Raw genomic sequence first — 15715 nt, forward strand, 5'->3', positions numbered from 1 at the left:
TGTAGCTGACCATTGTGTAAGTTACATTTGCCTGATTACCACAGGAGAATCCAGAGTGTCGTGTATAGCTGTTGACAAGCCCTGATTTGGATGTGTCAAAACACCAGGCAAATACAGGTGATGAAAACCAGGAGGTGGGGTGGACTGTTCTCAGTGTACATGAAGGAAGTTCCAAAGCAAGACAGGTTGACTATCTTTAAGCAATGCTGTATGCTTCTTATTTTCCAAAACCTTCTCACTTTCTCTTGGAAGTATAAAAACCAAGAACTGGTGCACTTCTCTTCCTCCAGGAAGACGAAGAATAGTGATCAAGTATTTGTCTATATGAGAACAAAACCAATTAACTCCCTCAATTTAGAATTTCCAGGTTGGAAAAGATCTTCGAGATCATTACATCCAACCCATCATCCAACACCATCTAATCAACCAAACCATGGCACCAAGCACCCCATCAAGTCTCCTCCTAAATACCTCCAGTGATGGCGACTCCACCACCTCCCTGGGCAGCACATTCCACACTCTCTCTATGAAGAGCTTTCTCCTCACCTTGAATCTAAACTTCCCCTGGTGCAGCTTGAGACTGTGTCCCCTTGTTCTGGTGCTGGTTGCCTGGGAGAAGAGACCAGCCCCTGCCTGTCTACAACCTCCCTTCAGGTAGTCGTAGAGAGCAATAATGTCTCCCCTGAGCATCCTCTTCTCCAGGCTAAACAAGCCCAGCTCCCTCAGCCTCTTCTCACAGGGCTCGTGCTCCAAACTCCTCCCCAGCTTTGTTGCCCTTCTCTGGACACCCCAAAGTGAGCTTTTACCCACAAGGTGAGAAGAGCTAGAGACTCAGGCTCATAAATTTGTTAATGATTACATTTTTACTATTGCTTTCATGTAGGAGGTTCTCGAATACAACAGTATTGAGTTTCAAAATGAGACAAATGATAAAGGAAATGCTGTCATTCCAGATGTGAAAAAATGACAATAGTAAATTCCTGTTTATATTCAATTTGCATGAAGTATATTTGATAAAAGTCTTTCCCAGCTACAGACATCTCAAATAAAACCAAAGAGAAAGTAAAACTTTTGGGATGAGAAACCAGTGATCACATCAATGGATTTCAGGATGAATTTGACTTGCTGCCAGTTCCCTGTCTGAAGAAAAAAATCCCAATTACTATTCCAAAAGCACACACAGTTATTGAGAGCTTAAAAAAGTCATTCTTGCAGGCAATAAAAGACATGCTACAGGTCCTCTAAGAAATGCAACATTTTTGAAAGCTGGGGATGCACAGTAAACAATTATTGACTTCAGTGAGTGTGCAGTAACCAGAATACATTAGCAGTGAAAACTGGATGAGTGTATGCTAAGCTAAACACTGTAACTTCTAAAAGCAAATGTTTGGCACCCATCTTCTAAAGGCTCTCATTAATCTACACTGCAGGGACATACTATACAAGAATTGAGGCAAAGAGTCCTAATGGTCATCAAAATCGATGTATTTTCACCGATCTCTGTAAAAGATGCATTTCAGAGGCTGGAGGAAGACATGAGATTCTGCACTGAGTGAAATGGTAACCAGTGTTATGTCAATTATCTGCCAAACTCTTCATTCTAGCCAAGGAGTGGTGACCAGGATTTGTGTGCTGGGTTGGTAAACAACAAGAACAAATTCTGTTCTAACACAGGAGATCTTCAAGTGTGAACATTTAACTCAATTCTCTCAGACTACACTTCCATGGCTTTCTAAAGGCACATGAAAAGCCAATGGTAAAGTAAAGGTTCCTGTTACCTTTTTCTAAAGAAAAGATTCTCTTTCTTTTTGTTGAAAAATGAAAGCATTCATTTGTTTGAAATACATATCATTTTATCTCCACTGTTACTAGGAGAAGGTGTGAAGGAAGAGGGGGAACTGACTGGTTGATCAGAAGGTGCCATGAGCTGCATTAGAAAGAGAGTAAGTGAAGTGTTCTCTATTTGAAGAAGCAGATGGAGTCTAGGCTGGCATAGAAGGAGACATCAGCTGTTGCTAATGGTAATGTGGCCAGTTTATATTGCTATATTACCAGCATGTCATGATTTCTTAGTTGGAATGATAAAAAGCTGCTTACCCTTTTATAGAACAGTGAGCAGATAATTAGAGAAACCATTAACATTAGTAATTAGAAAAGCTTGTTTTAAAAAGATCACAGCAACACTTCAGTCAAGCAGCTGACAACCTCTGGAAATTACTAAAGAGTGCTTCTTCGGTTCTGCTGCCTAAAATCCTGTAACCCTTAGCCCCTTGTCTGACTGACAGTCCAGACTCAAAGCCACTAATTTTGTCTTGGAAATCTGTGTCTTGCTAGTAGACGTAAAAAACCTAACCAACCAACCAAAAACCCAACAAAAAAACATTGTTGTGGGTTCTCTGTTTTCTAATGCACCTCTTTAAATAGAGTATTTGTTTTTTCAAAGAACACCTTACCAGCTGAAAGAGGTAACAATAAAAAAGAGAGTCAGGATCACACCTCAAGGCAAAGGCAGGACCAGTTTCCATAAGCCAAATGAAAATTTGTGGAGTAGAGTTTGGAACAAGCATTCCTTCTCTTACTGTGAGCCCACAGAACAACCTACACTTCTGTGGGCATATTCTCTTTTTGAGCAAGGCCTAATTTCTAGGAGGCACGTGCTGTTTGCATGTGCTGTGTTTTAAAATGTGCTTGAGACAGGCAGAAAATAGTAAGTCTAGGTGGGAGAAAAATAAATCATTGAATTGAGAAGGAACATGTTTTGAAATCTCTCTTGTCTTTCTCTGATTGCTATTTCACAGCCAAGAGCTGTAATAATATTTTTGTTTAAAACCTCCACCCCACTCCAAAAAGGCTCTTATCAGCATTCTTTGTAGGGAAATGAAAAGCAGCACCGGTTTCTTTCATAGGTGTTTACTGCCTTTGTTGCTCCACTTAACTTTTTAGAGAAGCTATAATACAGATTTTCAGCTTGGTTTTGATTCCATCTACTTCATCTATCGGTTTACAAATAATTGTCTTCAGCACAGACATGGCAAATTTGATTTTAAAAATCACCCTCTGTAAGCCCAGCAATACCACAGCAAGAATCAGTCTGGTGCTATTAAATACTTCAGGGAATGTCTTTTGCATACATAGTTAGAAAAAGTAAGTCTCAGAAGAAGTTGATCTGACATGTTGTTGTAACCATCTTATGAATTATTTATGTCCCTGTTTTTGCCACAGGTTTAATTTTTACTTACACAGAACTTATCAAACACAATGTAAAACAAAAGAACCCCCCATACACACACACAAAAACCCCAAACAAACAAACAAACCCCCAAACCACAATCCAAACAAACCAGCATTAGATGGAATAAGTCACAGAGCATTTGGGAAGGAACTTTCCCAATACTGCAGGAGAACTGATGAGCCTCCAGGTTTGTTTTTCATTTGTGTTACAGCAGTCTAAATGCCATTGCCCATTTTTCTGCATACATTGAGAGTTTAGCTAAGAGGTAGTTTTAGCCCCAAATGTTTACATCTGGAGTTTCAGATGAGAGACATTGAATACAACAGAAAGGGAGCACATGAGGTAGTGGGAAGGGTGCACATGAGGTGACAGAGACACTTGCATTGAGTAGCAAAGCCATAGCTGTTTTGATTCCAGGCAAAACAGATGCCTAATCATTATCTGTATTCTATGACCTGAAGGAGAGGTTAAAGAATGGTGAATGAGGAAGAAAGGGCTATTGAGATGCAATTATCTTTACACTAGTTTTAATTTGCACACTTTAATCTCCATAGGCTTTCTATCTAAGTAGTCCTCCATCACCATTCTGCAAGGCACAGCAACTGCAGGCAGGCTTAAACTTACTGGTTGAGTAACACAGAATTAGAGAAAAGGGACAGAGATTGTTCAGGAGCAAAGGAAGCTCCTTAACTCTACTGAGGTATGATTTTTTTGGTTTTCCTTCACTCCTGAGGATCCTGTACCATGAGAGGTTTTCTTTGGAGCCCATGGGCAGTTACATGCTGGTCTGCAAGGGCAGAGGAAAATCAGGGAAAGCCAAGCAGCAGGGAGTACTAATCAGTGGGGTCAGTGATCAAGATGCAACCATTTCAGGCAGGTCAGAGGGCATGGCCAAAGGACACAACCGGGCACAGCATTGTGACAGACTGGAGGTGAGCTGGGTCCTGCACATGGGCTGCTCTCTAAGATCAGAACACTTTCTGCATGCACAACAAAAATGTATCACAGGAAAGCATTTCTCTCTGTAAAAAAAATGGAGTGGGGATACTACAGTTATAAGCTGCCACAATTCCCACAGGGCTCATCACTTTTTCTGTGTTCTCTCTTCGAAAGATTTTGTTTTCTTATGGAAATCAGAACTACAGTTGTGATACCCATTTAAATGTATCTGTTAGTGTCCCCTGTAAAATAATGAATCTATTAGTCAGTTTCAGCCAAATCTGGGAGAGCATTTTTTTGAGTTTTGTTAACCTCAGCAGCTAAATGGAGAGAGAAGGTCTTGTTAACAACTTTTTAGGGGGAGAAAGGCAGCAGCATAAGATGAGTGATATTCTCACACCTCTGATAATCCACAAGTGACTTTCTGAATATCCATTGGCGAGAGGCTTTTTGATGAGAGCTGATAATTTAAATCCTAGAGAATACAAACACTTCACAGCAGTTCATTGGAAGCAGGCTTCATTAAGTTGGCTTCTCACAGAACAACTGACTTTCTTCACTGACCTACTGGTGCTCATAAAATGAGAAACACTGTAGTTTCAGAGTGCCCCAAGACAGCAAAGAACGACCTGTGAAGCCCTGGAAAGTCATGAGATGGACATATCAGGCATTCTGTAGAATTAATATTAACAGGACAGCCAGCATCACACTGAACTATGAAGTTGTGACCTGATCAGAAAAACAGAAAGGAACTTAAACTTTGTTAGGTCATATGCAAAAACACCACAAAGAAGGCTAAATAAAATCTTTGAAGAATAAATAGCAAAAAAGTATAACATTTTTTTCAGACACAGCAGTTGTAAGTTCAACAAGGTCAAGTTCAAGGTTGTGCACCTGGATCAGGGCAGCTCCCGACATTAATAAAGGCTGCAGGATAAGGGATTGAGACCAGCCCTGCAGAGACAGATCTGTGGGTACCAGTGGATGAAAAAATGGACATGAGTCAACAATATGTGCTCACAGCCCAGAAGGCCAGTTGTATCCTGGACCGTATCAAAAAAAGCATGGTCAGCAGGTTGAGGGATGTGATTCTGCCAGTCTGCTCTGTTCTCATGAGGATTCCACCTGGAGTACTGTGTCCAGCTCTGGAGCCCTCAGCACAGGAAAGACATGAGCCTGTTGGAACAGGTCCAGAGAAGGCCAAAAAATTGATCATATGGATGGAACATCTCTCCTGTGAAGAAAGGCTGAGAGAGTTGGAGTTGTTCAGCTTGGAGAAGGCTCTGGGGAGATCTTATAGTAGGTGACTTGTAAGAGATTGTCTCAATCTTTTTAGAAAGGCCTCTTATGACAGGACAAGGAGCAGTGGTTTTCAACTAAAACCAGGTAGATTTAAACTAAGTGTAAGGAGGAAATTTTTTGCAATGATGGTGGTGAAACACTGGAACAGGTTGCACAGAAAGGTTGCAGATGCCTCATTCCCAGAAAGGTTGAAAGTCAGGTTGGACAGGGCTCTGGTCTAGTTCAAGATTTCCCTATGCATTGCAGGAGGATTGGACTAGATGACCTTTAAAAGTCCCTTCCAATGCAAACTATTCTAGATTCTGTAATAGTATAACATCTGCCAGAAGATGTGGAGACCTAGTAGACAGCAAAGGCATAAATGAAATGAATGTTTAAGTAATATTAGGACAGAGCAGATAAGTGAAATGGTCTTCTGCATCTTGAATCTTAAGGCATTTCTCATGTTGAAGGTCAATATGAGGGATACACCAGAGGCTATGTCTTAAATACATGCATTGGACAAGATTAAACATCAGATGGAGGAAGAGAATGGACACAAATGTCCTGGAGGTGGTGGAGTTTCTGTGGAATTTAATGATGAAATTGAGATGGGAAACTGCATGCAGGAAACTGTTTCCATATCACAGAACTGCAGGATGGTTAGCAAGACCTCATGTGAGAGAGGAGAGTGATCAGAAAGTCTGCTACCTCCACCAGACAGCCTGGTCAAGCTAGATTAAAAAGAATCAGTGGATAAATAAATACACATTGAATGTTGAGTAAGCTCCACAGAGCTTTGTCAAAAGGGAGCCAGGCCTTACAAATCTTTTGGATGGAGGCCTCAGAAGGAGCCAGTGGGCATGGACACCAGGCACAGTATGCTGATGAGGCTGGCAGGGATTTACAAAGGGAACAAATCTCTTTGATTGTGGCTCTTCAAGAAGCCAAGCAGCCACTGGATATGAGGAAAGCCTGCATGGCTGGAGGTCCACTGAAAAATACATGTAACAAAAGGTACGAATAAGTGGCTGTAAGTCCTCAGCAGGGCCCTTCCTAAATGAGATAGTAAAGAAACAAATAAGGGAGATGGCAAAGGTTGCTGGTGCCATTAGCCATTTATACTAATAACACAAATAATTGCTGAATCACATTGGGCATCCTTCAACGTCCCAAGAAACAGAAACCAAAACAAAGGTTTCTGAGGTACAGCACTTTATCTTTTCTCCAAGGCCCAGCACGTTCTCACTCAAAGAAGAGGGATTATACAACAGGAGCTATGGAAGCATAATAAGTAGAGCCCTAATGCTCCAGGGTTTAGAGAAGAAGAAATACTGAATTTCAGTATGTGAGAATATTTGAAATTCTAATGTATTGTGAAGATAGCTTTCAAATAATAGAATTTTATGAAGCATAGATTAGAAGAGACCTCCGGAGGTCATCTAATCTGGATTCTTGCTCAACACTAGGTCGGGTCAGATGGCTTTCTCTCACAATACCTAGAATCAAGGCCATTTTACAGCTTCCCTTTTTCAGTGGCTGTGCCACTTCTGTCAAAGTAAAAAAACCCACAAAAATTGCCATCAAAATAAAGATGCCTGCATTAAGTTATTTCTACTCACATTTGGATTCTGTTCCTTGAAGCATCTCATAATAAAGCATTTGTTTGCAATGCTGAAGACGAGAACCAGAATTCTTCCTCGGAAAAAAACTCCAGCTCTTCCTGGAGAGGTGACTTCAAAAGCTGAGCCTCTGAGAAGCACACTTGTGAAGCCTGGCAGAAACCTCTGCTGTTCTGCAACAGTGAGCTAGAATTTCACCTGCACAACCTCACCATCCAGTCAGATAATTAATGACTTACAGATATCCCATGCCACAAGTAACACACTATTGGTATTTTTAATACAACAGGAATTTTTAAAAGCCTTTCCCAATCATCAGGACAGTGGTTTATAGCAAAAAAATGTACCAGTATCAATACAAATTAATTACTTGAATGACAAGGGTGACTTTAATTTAAATCACATCAATGAGAACAGTCATTGAAGAATGAAATGTCTTATAGCAAGTGACTCTTATAGTTGAACATAATTGGAAGGGAATGCCGAGGTTATCACTCACTGCAGTGATTTTATGCCTCCCTAGAAAAGCTTTTTGTAAGATTTGTTTAATAAAGGGTCTTTAGCTCAGCCAATATTGAAAAGTAATAAATTTATATTTGGTATAATACTAATACTAATACTAATACAAATACTAATAATAGCAATAATAATAATAGTTATCTTCATCATAATTATAATTATAATTATTATTATATATGGTACAGGTGGATTTTTATCACATCAAGTAAAAAACTTTCAAGTGCAATGGAAGTCAACATGTTCCCATGAAGAGTCTAAGACGTTCAGGAACTTGGCTAGATGAAAATGCTGAATATTCACAGGCTCCCTTTTCTTCAGGCACACTCCCCAGGTAAAGGGAATTTAAACACCCTACATTTCCTGACTGTCTCTTCCAGTATTATATCTTCTCTGAATTATTGCATTTGTAGGTGATATGGTAGTGCTTTGGTGGGTGCACATAACGTTTCCTTCTCAGAACTAATCAAGGTCTGTCAGACCTATTTGAGGATGTGGGCAGTGGCAATGCTCCTAGATCACATTCAGGGGCTGACCTACTCTTTGGCATAATTCTGGTTTATAGCTAACAAACATCCTCCTGAGAGATAATATATATTCTCCTTTAAATGTGGGGCCAAAGGCTTGTGTTCTAAAACTCATTTTCTTTGGCATAATCCATCGCTGCCATCTGCAAAACCTCTGCAGTGAATGTGCATGGAATTGAGTAACAGCCACGGAGCTGGTGGTGTTAAAATCATTACACACACAGTTGTAGAATGCATTAGAGGTCTGAAAAGGCCACGCTCAAGCTCAGTGTGTCTTGAGAATAAATTTAATGGCTATATATTCCTCAACCAGAAATGAGAATAATGCTATTTAGCTTTTCCTCCTAGCTGACAAGCTGCTGAATACTCTCTGGGAGAAGCAGGCTGTAGGAACCTGGAATACGTACCATCATTACAAAGTAGTGGTTTTCTCTTAATCTTCCTTTCTCTGCTGTGACCACAGCATTATCTCCTCACCTATGGCCTCCTATGGCCTGATAGCTTTAAGACTTCAACTAGGCATAATAGCTCAGAAGAGCACTCACCCTGGTGCATTGGTGATGAGAATGTAGAAAATGCTGCAATACAGAGGTTGAACACAAAGCTGTATCCCAGGGAGTAACTCAGACTATTCAGCATGCAAATCAGGGAAGAAAAGTATGATATGTTACTATCAGAACACTTCATAAAGAGTGTATGACTGCAAGAAGTTCTAATTATGTAGCATTTTGATTTCAGCTTTCCTCGAGTAGTAAAACCCTTGCTGTCTAACCAGCTGCTGAAGCTCTACAGCAGATTCATTACCAGTTTCAGCTCAGCACAAGTCTAGAAGTCACGTGTCTGCATGAAGTCAGAAATACAAGCATATGGCTTGTGTGCAGATTGCTAACATGCATGCACTGAGATATCACCATTTTTCCAGTACAAACAGAGCACAAAAAAATCCACAAATACAGTTTTCAAAGGTGAAAAACAGTCCTGAATCCTGATGAAGATTCTGGAAACCAAAGACATTCAATCCCTTGAGCAGAGATCTGTTCTTCATGGAGGATCAGCAGACACTCTTTTAAGGACAGGACAGCTATTTCAGATGTGGAGGAAGTTTCAGAACTCCTGTTCTGCTTCTGAATTCCTGGGTGATGTTAGATAGGTTGCCAGTATCTACATCCACAAAAGAATTCAAGCCCCTACTTTCAAGACAAAAGGAAGGCCTTGGTTTTGATTTTAGAAGTGGGATGTTAGCACTGTGAGGATAAAGGCATTGAAGAATGTGAAGTGCTCAAGTGTTGGGGTAACAAGGATAGCATAAGTACTTGAAATTGTCAGCATGCTGGTATCTAAAATGGGTATTCAGCTACTAAGCTCTAGTCTACAGCCTCGTTGGGCAGCTGAAGGAAACCAATGGTGGGTGTGTTGATCCACTTGAGGGTAGGAAGGCTCAGCAAAGAGATCTGGACAGGGCTGAGGTCAGTTGTATGAGGTTTAACAAAGCCAAATGCCAGGTCCTGCACTTCAGTCACAACAATGCTACCGGCTTGGGGTGGAGAGGCTGGAAAGCTGCCCATCAGAAAGGACCTGGGGATGTTGGTTTTCTTCTCTCTTTTCCCTACTCCCCTACTTTTCTTATTTTTTTCTCCCCTACAACTTAGCTGGTTAAGCTAGAAATACATTTAAAAAGCAGAAAAATAATTGCATTTATTGCACCTACAGTTACTTTAAGTACTAAGATGCCTGTCTCGCTTCACTAAGCTGTCCCAGTGTATGCATTTCTGTTGAGTCATGAGTTTGCTTCTGAACAGCGCTCTGAACTGTTGGCTGAAGTGCTGCAGCTGCCCCTGTGCATGGTCCAGTTATGGACCTGGCACAAATTATGATGTGAACTGTCGTTAAGCTTGCATACCATTAGGATAAGTTTGGGTACAATACCTTCAGGTTGACACATTTTAACACAAGTGGTACAGGCTAAGGCCATAAATACAGAGAGCTGCTGCCTACTGGCTGATGGCAAGCAGGTAATAGCTGCAACACCTGTGGGAGGTATAGCTGTACACTTGAAGCCCATGGTGGATTCGGGACATAACACCTTAGTGTAGAGCCTGGACTCATGCTGCTGTTTCAGTTCAGTTCACTAACTCGTGGGCCACCAGTGGCCCTTCTCACTGATGCCTATGGAAAGAAAATGTGGGTTGTATGATGAAGGCAACTGTTAGCAGTAGAATAATTTAATTAACTGCTACCACACTTCTAAATGCTCTCACTAGAGAGTGATTTGCCTCTCAACAGGGTTAGTACTGAAGAATGAGTTGTGATGCTTGGTGTAGTTTCCTTTACATGGGAAAGTGTGGGGGGTTTAGTTTTTCTTCAAGAATTAAATTAGTTTTGCCTGGTGGATAAATAGAATTTGTGCAAGTCTCACATTTCTTTTTAATAAAAAGGGGCTAAGACCTAAAAAAATCCAAAACAAAACAAAATAAACCAACCCTTTCAGTTCCCCAAAATAGGAGTCCTGTCTACAAATCCTGGATATAAATCACCTTGTGATTGTATCATGAACTGAGATGTGCCCCAACAAAGGACAAAGATTGCTCACCAGACTGCAGCTGCCCTGGAAATAATGGGCAGATGCCACTGCTATCCATACTCCCTGGAATGTGCATAAGACAAGATCATCTCCACACAGCAGGTATCCTGGAAAGGAAGGATGGTGAGAGGACAATGGATTCACCACCTGGCCCCTAATGTGTATTATGTATGTGGGCAGGTAAATGGAGAAGGAGGAGGTGGAGCCCCTCCGCTTCCTCCTGATCCCTGTACAAACACAAGGAATAGACAGGAGGATTTCCTGGGGGCAATACCTGGACACATACCTAAGGACTAAAGAACTGTATAAAAGACCTGAGCAACTACTGGCTCGAGAGAAGGAAAAGACCTGGGCAATGCTGCTCTGAGAGAAAAGGACAGACACAGGAGAAAAGACATTACCATGTAGCCTGGAGGCAGCAGACCAGGAGGAACCTTCTCTCCATGTCCTAAGTTCTGCCTGCTGCAACTCATGGAGCTGAAGAGGCTGCTCAGAGAAGGACTTGGACTTTGGAATATCTCCCTCCCCTCCTCCAGCGGAGGACAGCACAGCCAACAAGGATGATACCTCCTCCATGCCAAAGTGGCAGCACCCTTCCTCCACAGACCCAAACTGTCTTGGGGGGTGGAGGGTGTGGTAATATAATTCCTTTCCACTTTTCTCTCCCTCTTCTCCTTCTCTCTCTATTTTTTCCCTCTCTCTGCCTTCTTCTGTTCTGTCCATTGTATTCTGTTAATAAATAGCCTTGCTGTTGATATTTTGGCTTCGTTTGTGCCTCTAATTTCATGACACAGGAATATTCAAAAGAACTGAATCTCTTATCCTCTCTGGACTGAGACACCCACCATAGCCATCTACTACTCACTAAGCTTCCCTCCCTACTCCCTTGACTCCTTGGAGTGCCCCAGTTCCTCCAGAGGAGAAATGGGTCAAAGCTGCCACATGGCAGGATGCAGCAAGGAAGAGACATAAAATGAGCATGTGAAGATGTCAAGAAAATAAATACTGTCAGGTTTTTTTTTAGAAGTGAACAAAGTGAACACATTTTTCAGTGAGAACTTTATAATCTTCATTAAAAGAATTTCTCTGCAATTGAAAACAAAGTTTTATAGAATTCTTTTTACTGTTTTGTACTTTTGCAGATGGGCAACCTGAGCACCATCTGGGCACACTGGGTGCTATTGTCACAGAGCCAGTAGCGTAATCACCAAGGTTTCTGTTGTTGTGCATAAGCAATTGAGTGACTTGGATAACAAAGGGATTTTTACGAGCCTTTGAACAGGACAAAAAGCTGAAAATGTGACTATTACCACTTTATCCTTTATTTTTCTGAAATGGGTAGTTTATCAGTTTGTAAGGTTATCCCTAGGTGTCCTTACACTTCTAAATGAGCAGCCTATGTGTGCCATGCCCTGGCTGCCCTTGTTGGTCAATATGAAGCTTCAGACACGTCTGCATTTCAGGATTTGGTGATTTATTACTTATGTATCTATCCCATACAAAACTCACAGGCATGCTGAAGACCTAATATTTTCAAAAGAGAGACAACATGTTGTGGCAGTTTGGGTTGGGTGCCTCCTGCTGCTGCCATACAGGGTGCACCTCTGGTGCCCGAGTGTCCAGCCCAGTGGGTGGACACAGGAAGCTGCGTATTTCATGCCCATAATGTCCTTCTCCCTATAAATCTATCAGCAAGGTCTCACACTTCCTCTTTCTTCCTTTGCTGCTCCCATGGGAGATGCTCCCTATCTGGTAATGGAAGAGGAGTTACCTCAGGGCCTCTTGGGCCTGTCTAGACCTAATGCCAGGAGGAGAAGGGGGAAAGGCAATCTCAGATCTGGCCAGCTGAGATTAGCCTAACAGTGCAGTGGGGGAAGAAAGAGCCCTTGGGATTTTGGGTATACCCTCAGGTAGGGAGAAAGGGAATGTTGGGATGGTTCTGGGTGTGCTGTGAGTGATTCTGTACGCTTTGGGATCTCATGTCACTGTGCTTGTACCTTTCTGTAAAACACTCACTGCTTTTCCGATTGAACTTTCCATCACTTCTGCAATCCGTTTGTGTGAGTCTCATTTTTTTTCCAGCCCCGGTGGGAGGTAAGGGAGGATCTGCCTCAACCTGGGACACATGTTTTTGATTTTTGCTATATGTCGAGAACTGGATTTGACAAATATATCTTTCCTGAGGCAGTGGCCAGCTGTTCAGAAAAATCACATTTCGTCTCAGTGAAAAGCCATCACTTAAACAGCAGTATAAACTCATACGCAGCTTGTGCAGCAATTTTGACCCGTGTTATCTTCTGGATTCGCTGACCCAGATGCCCACTTATTTTAGTGGCATCCTATGATTTTTGCAAATCTTCCCACTTTCCTCTTATCTATTTAGATTCTTTGTGTTAGATGTGTCCTTGAAAGCAATTACTAGACACAAACGGTTACGCGATGCAGGAAATAAGAATGCTTCTGTTGCTTGATTAGTTCTATTTTCTTCTTGCATGTGCATAGATGTGCAGCAATTTTTCAATCTTGTTTATGTGGAAACGTAAATTGCTGTTTATTAATGGAAAAATGTTGCTAATTTCAGACTGAAAACTTTTGATGCCTTCAGGATTAGCAACACCAGACTAATCTTGCCTGTCAGAAGGAAACCATGAATATAGCTTAATAGCCATGGTGGCGTGAGGTTGACTGCTGGACTCCATGACCTTAGATGTCTTTTCCAACCAAAACAATTTCATGGTTGTGTGATACTACCATGAAAAAATGGGCGCTCTCTTAATACAAAGGCACAACATGGGATGAGTGTGTGGGGCTGGCATTCCCCAAAGTCATTAAAATATGAACAATTACATACATCTGCCATCACATGCTGACAAATCGCTTGTCTCCCAGGCTGACCTTAGTAACACACTACTTGAAACTAATAAACAGAAAGACCTGTAAGATCCAAGTGCTTTGTTACTTATTGGCAAGCTCTCCATTTGACCGGATTCGTGCAGCTCAACACTGACATCCCATGGCTGCTCCTAAAAACCCCGACTGTTACTGCTCCCTAGAGGGATAGTGACATGCAGCTCCAGAGTTACTAAACTGCACACAGACAACAAATGCAAGAACTTTCGACTGTATGAATTACTATGGAGTAACTTTTATCTTCTGGCTGCTATTTGAACAGGCCAGACTTGCTGCTGGGTCTATAGTTGCCCTAGGCTATATAGTTATGACACCATAAACTTCACCCATGTTTAAATGAAGAAGGCTCTGACTGCAACCAAGAGGACATCCTTCTTTCTACACTTCCACTGCAGTTCTGGCCAGAGGTCAACTGATAATCAGTTTCTGTCATCATGGCCCAGATATCCTGGGTGAGAGATCTGAAACATAGGCTGAGGGATGCAAGGCCTGCAGAATGGGTACATTTGTGAACATTTTGAGAGTCATGCAGATTATTTCATGAAGGTAATGGTTTTAAATGCCACGTATAGGAATGTAAACAACAGGGACAATATTCTGTAGATCAGAGTAGTCTGATCAAAGCTTGATCAGCTTAGAGCAGCTTTGAGACAAAGCAATATCCTATCATGTTCCTCATGCCTGATTGTAGCATATCAAAGGGTAAATTCACTTGAAATGGAGTGAGGCACTGTCCATTTTGTGCCTGTTCTAAAAAATGCAATCAATTGCCCCCTTGTTTGCCTAAGGAATACTGTAAACATATAGAAGAGAAAAACCATAAGTAGGGGATTGTAGAAAGGATAGTGATGCAGCTGATAAAAAAATAAACAAAAAAAATCATGGTCTAACTCAGTGCTTTAGGAAAAAATAAAGAGCCTGCTTTTTTGTTTATTATTTATGAATATGTCAAATTTGTAAAAGAATTAGGAAAGCAAAAAAGATCTAACAATAGACTGCAGATCCTTGTCAGCTATTAAAACAGATTAACTCGATTTTTTTTCCAGCTGTTAAATATCTCCAATTTCCTGTGCTCTTAACCTAAGAATTAAGGATGTAATCTAAAGTAGACTCAATAAAATGGGGATGCAAATCCAATGAGAATACATTCACATCCTAAAGAGATATTCAGATGTGGTATCTTCAGCTGATTTCAAGAATTAAATCTACAACATTGAACCTAATTTATTGAGGTCATATTTAAAGAGGTGCATACAGGCAGTACTAAGAATTACTGGGCATTGAAACCCCTAGGTCTTCAGTTTTGACCAATTTTGATACATGTTCAGGTATCCATAGAGTTTCAAGCAACAGGGCAGTACATGTATTTGGGGGATTCTTGTGGTATGTGTGTCCTAGGTTAAGACAGCCCACTCTCACAAACTCCCCTCTATGCACACAGATGGGAGGGAAAATAACAACAAAACCCCTCTGTCTTGATATAAGGAGAGCTGGATGAGATTGTAAGATGTCCAATCACCTTAGCCTATTTGCAGCAAAATGCAAAAGCAGCAGCAGAAGCCAACGACCTCCCTGATCCTCCCAACCCACAACCCACCCAGTGGAAAGGACTGACACCCCAAACCCAGAAATGAAACCCAGCAACTGGAATAGTTAAGCCTCTCATTACAACCTGAACTTCAAGCTGTGTAATACTCCGCTCCAGCCAGCACTTTAATTTTGAAGCTGGCATGACAGCACCATTGTATTGAATATCAGCAGCAGATTCAATTCAACACATGACAACTTGATAACCAGGTATTACTCATTGTCCACTAATGGAATAACTACAGCGGACCATGATCTCTCTCAGAATTGCACTCTGATAATTTCCTTATCCAGGCTAGACTGCAGCTAACATTTTCTGTTTGCAAGCCTTGAGATGCAGTTACAAATATAATGTATGGCAAATCAGTTCTTATCTGTTATTTTGGAAGTCATATGATTACATCTGAGCAATCAGCCCTTTTCACCATAATGGAGGTTACTTACGTATCATGTCTTGAAAGCAATAAGTACAGATGGTCCTATTGCTGACAATTTTAGTGAGGAGATAATACATCTAGTG

At 41.3% G+C, this 15715-nt stretch overlaps 1 long non-coding RNA gene across 1 annotated transcript; it reads left to right on the plus strand.

Moving 5' to 3' along the window:
• Positions 1-1874: 1874 nt before the first annotated feature.
• LOC137459183 (uncharacterized) lies at positions 1875-11411 on the plus strand. Its single transcript, XR_010992142.1, has 3 exons — positions 1875-1943; positions 7779-7924; positions 10606-11411. It is a non-coding gene; the product is annotated as an uncharacterized lncRNA (long non-coding RNA).
• The last annotated feature ends 4304 nt before the right edge of the window (positions 11412-15715 follow it).

The sequence above is a fragment of the Melanerpes formicivorus genome, unplaced genomic scaffold (genome assembly GCF_026170545.1).
Source record: "Melanerpes formicivorus ecotype bairdi unplaced genomic scaffold, bMelFor1.0.p_v2 SCAF_329, whole genome shotgun sequence".
NCBI lineage: Eukaryota > Metazoa > Chordata > Aves > Piciformes > Picidae > Melanerpes > Melanerpes formicivorus.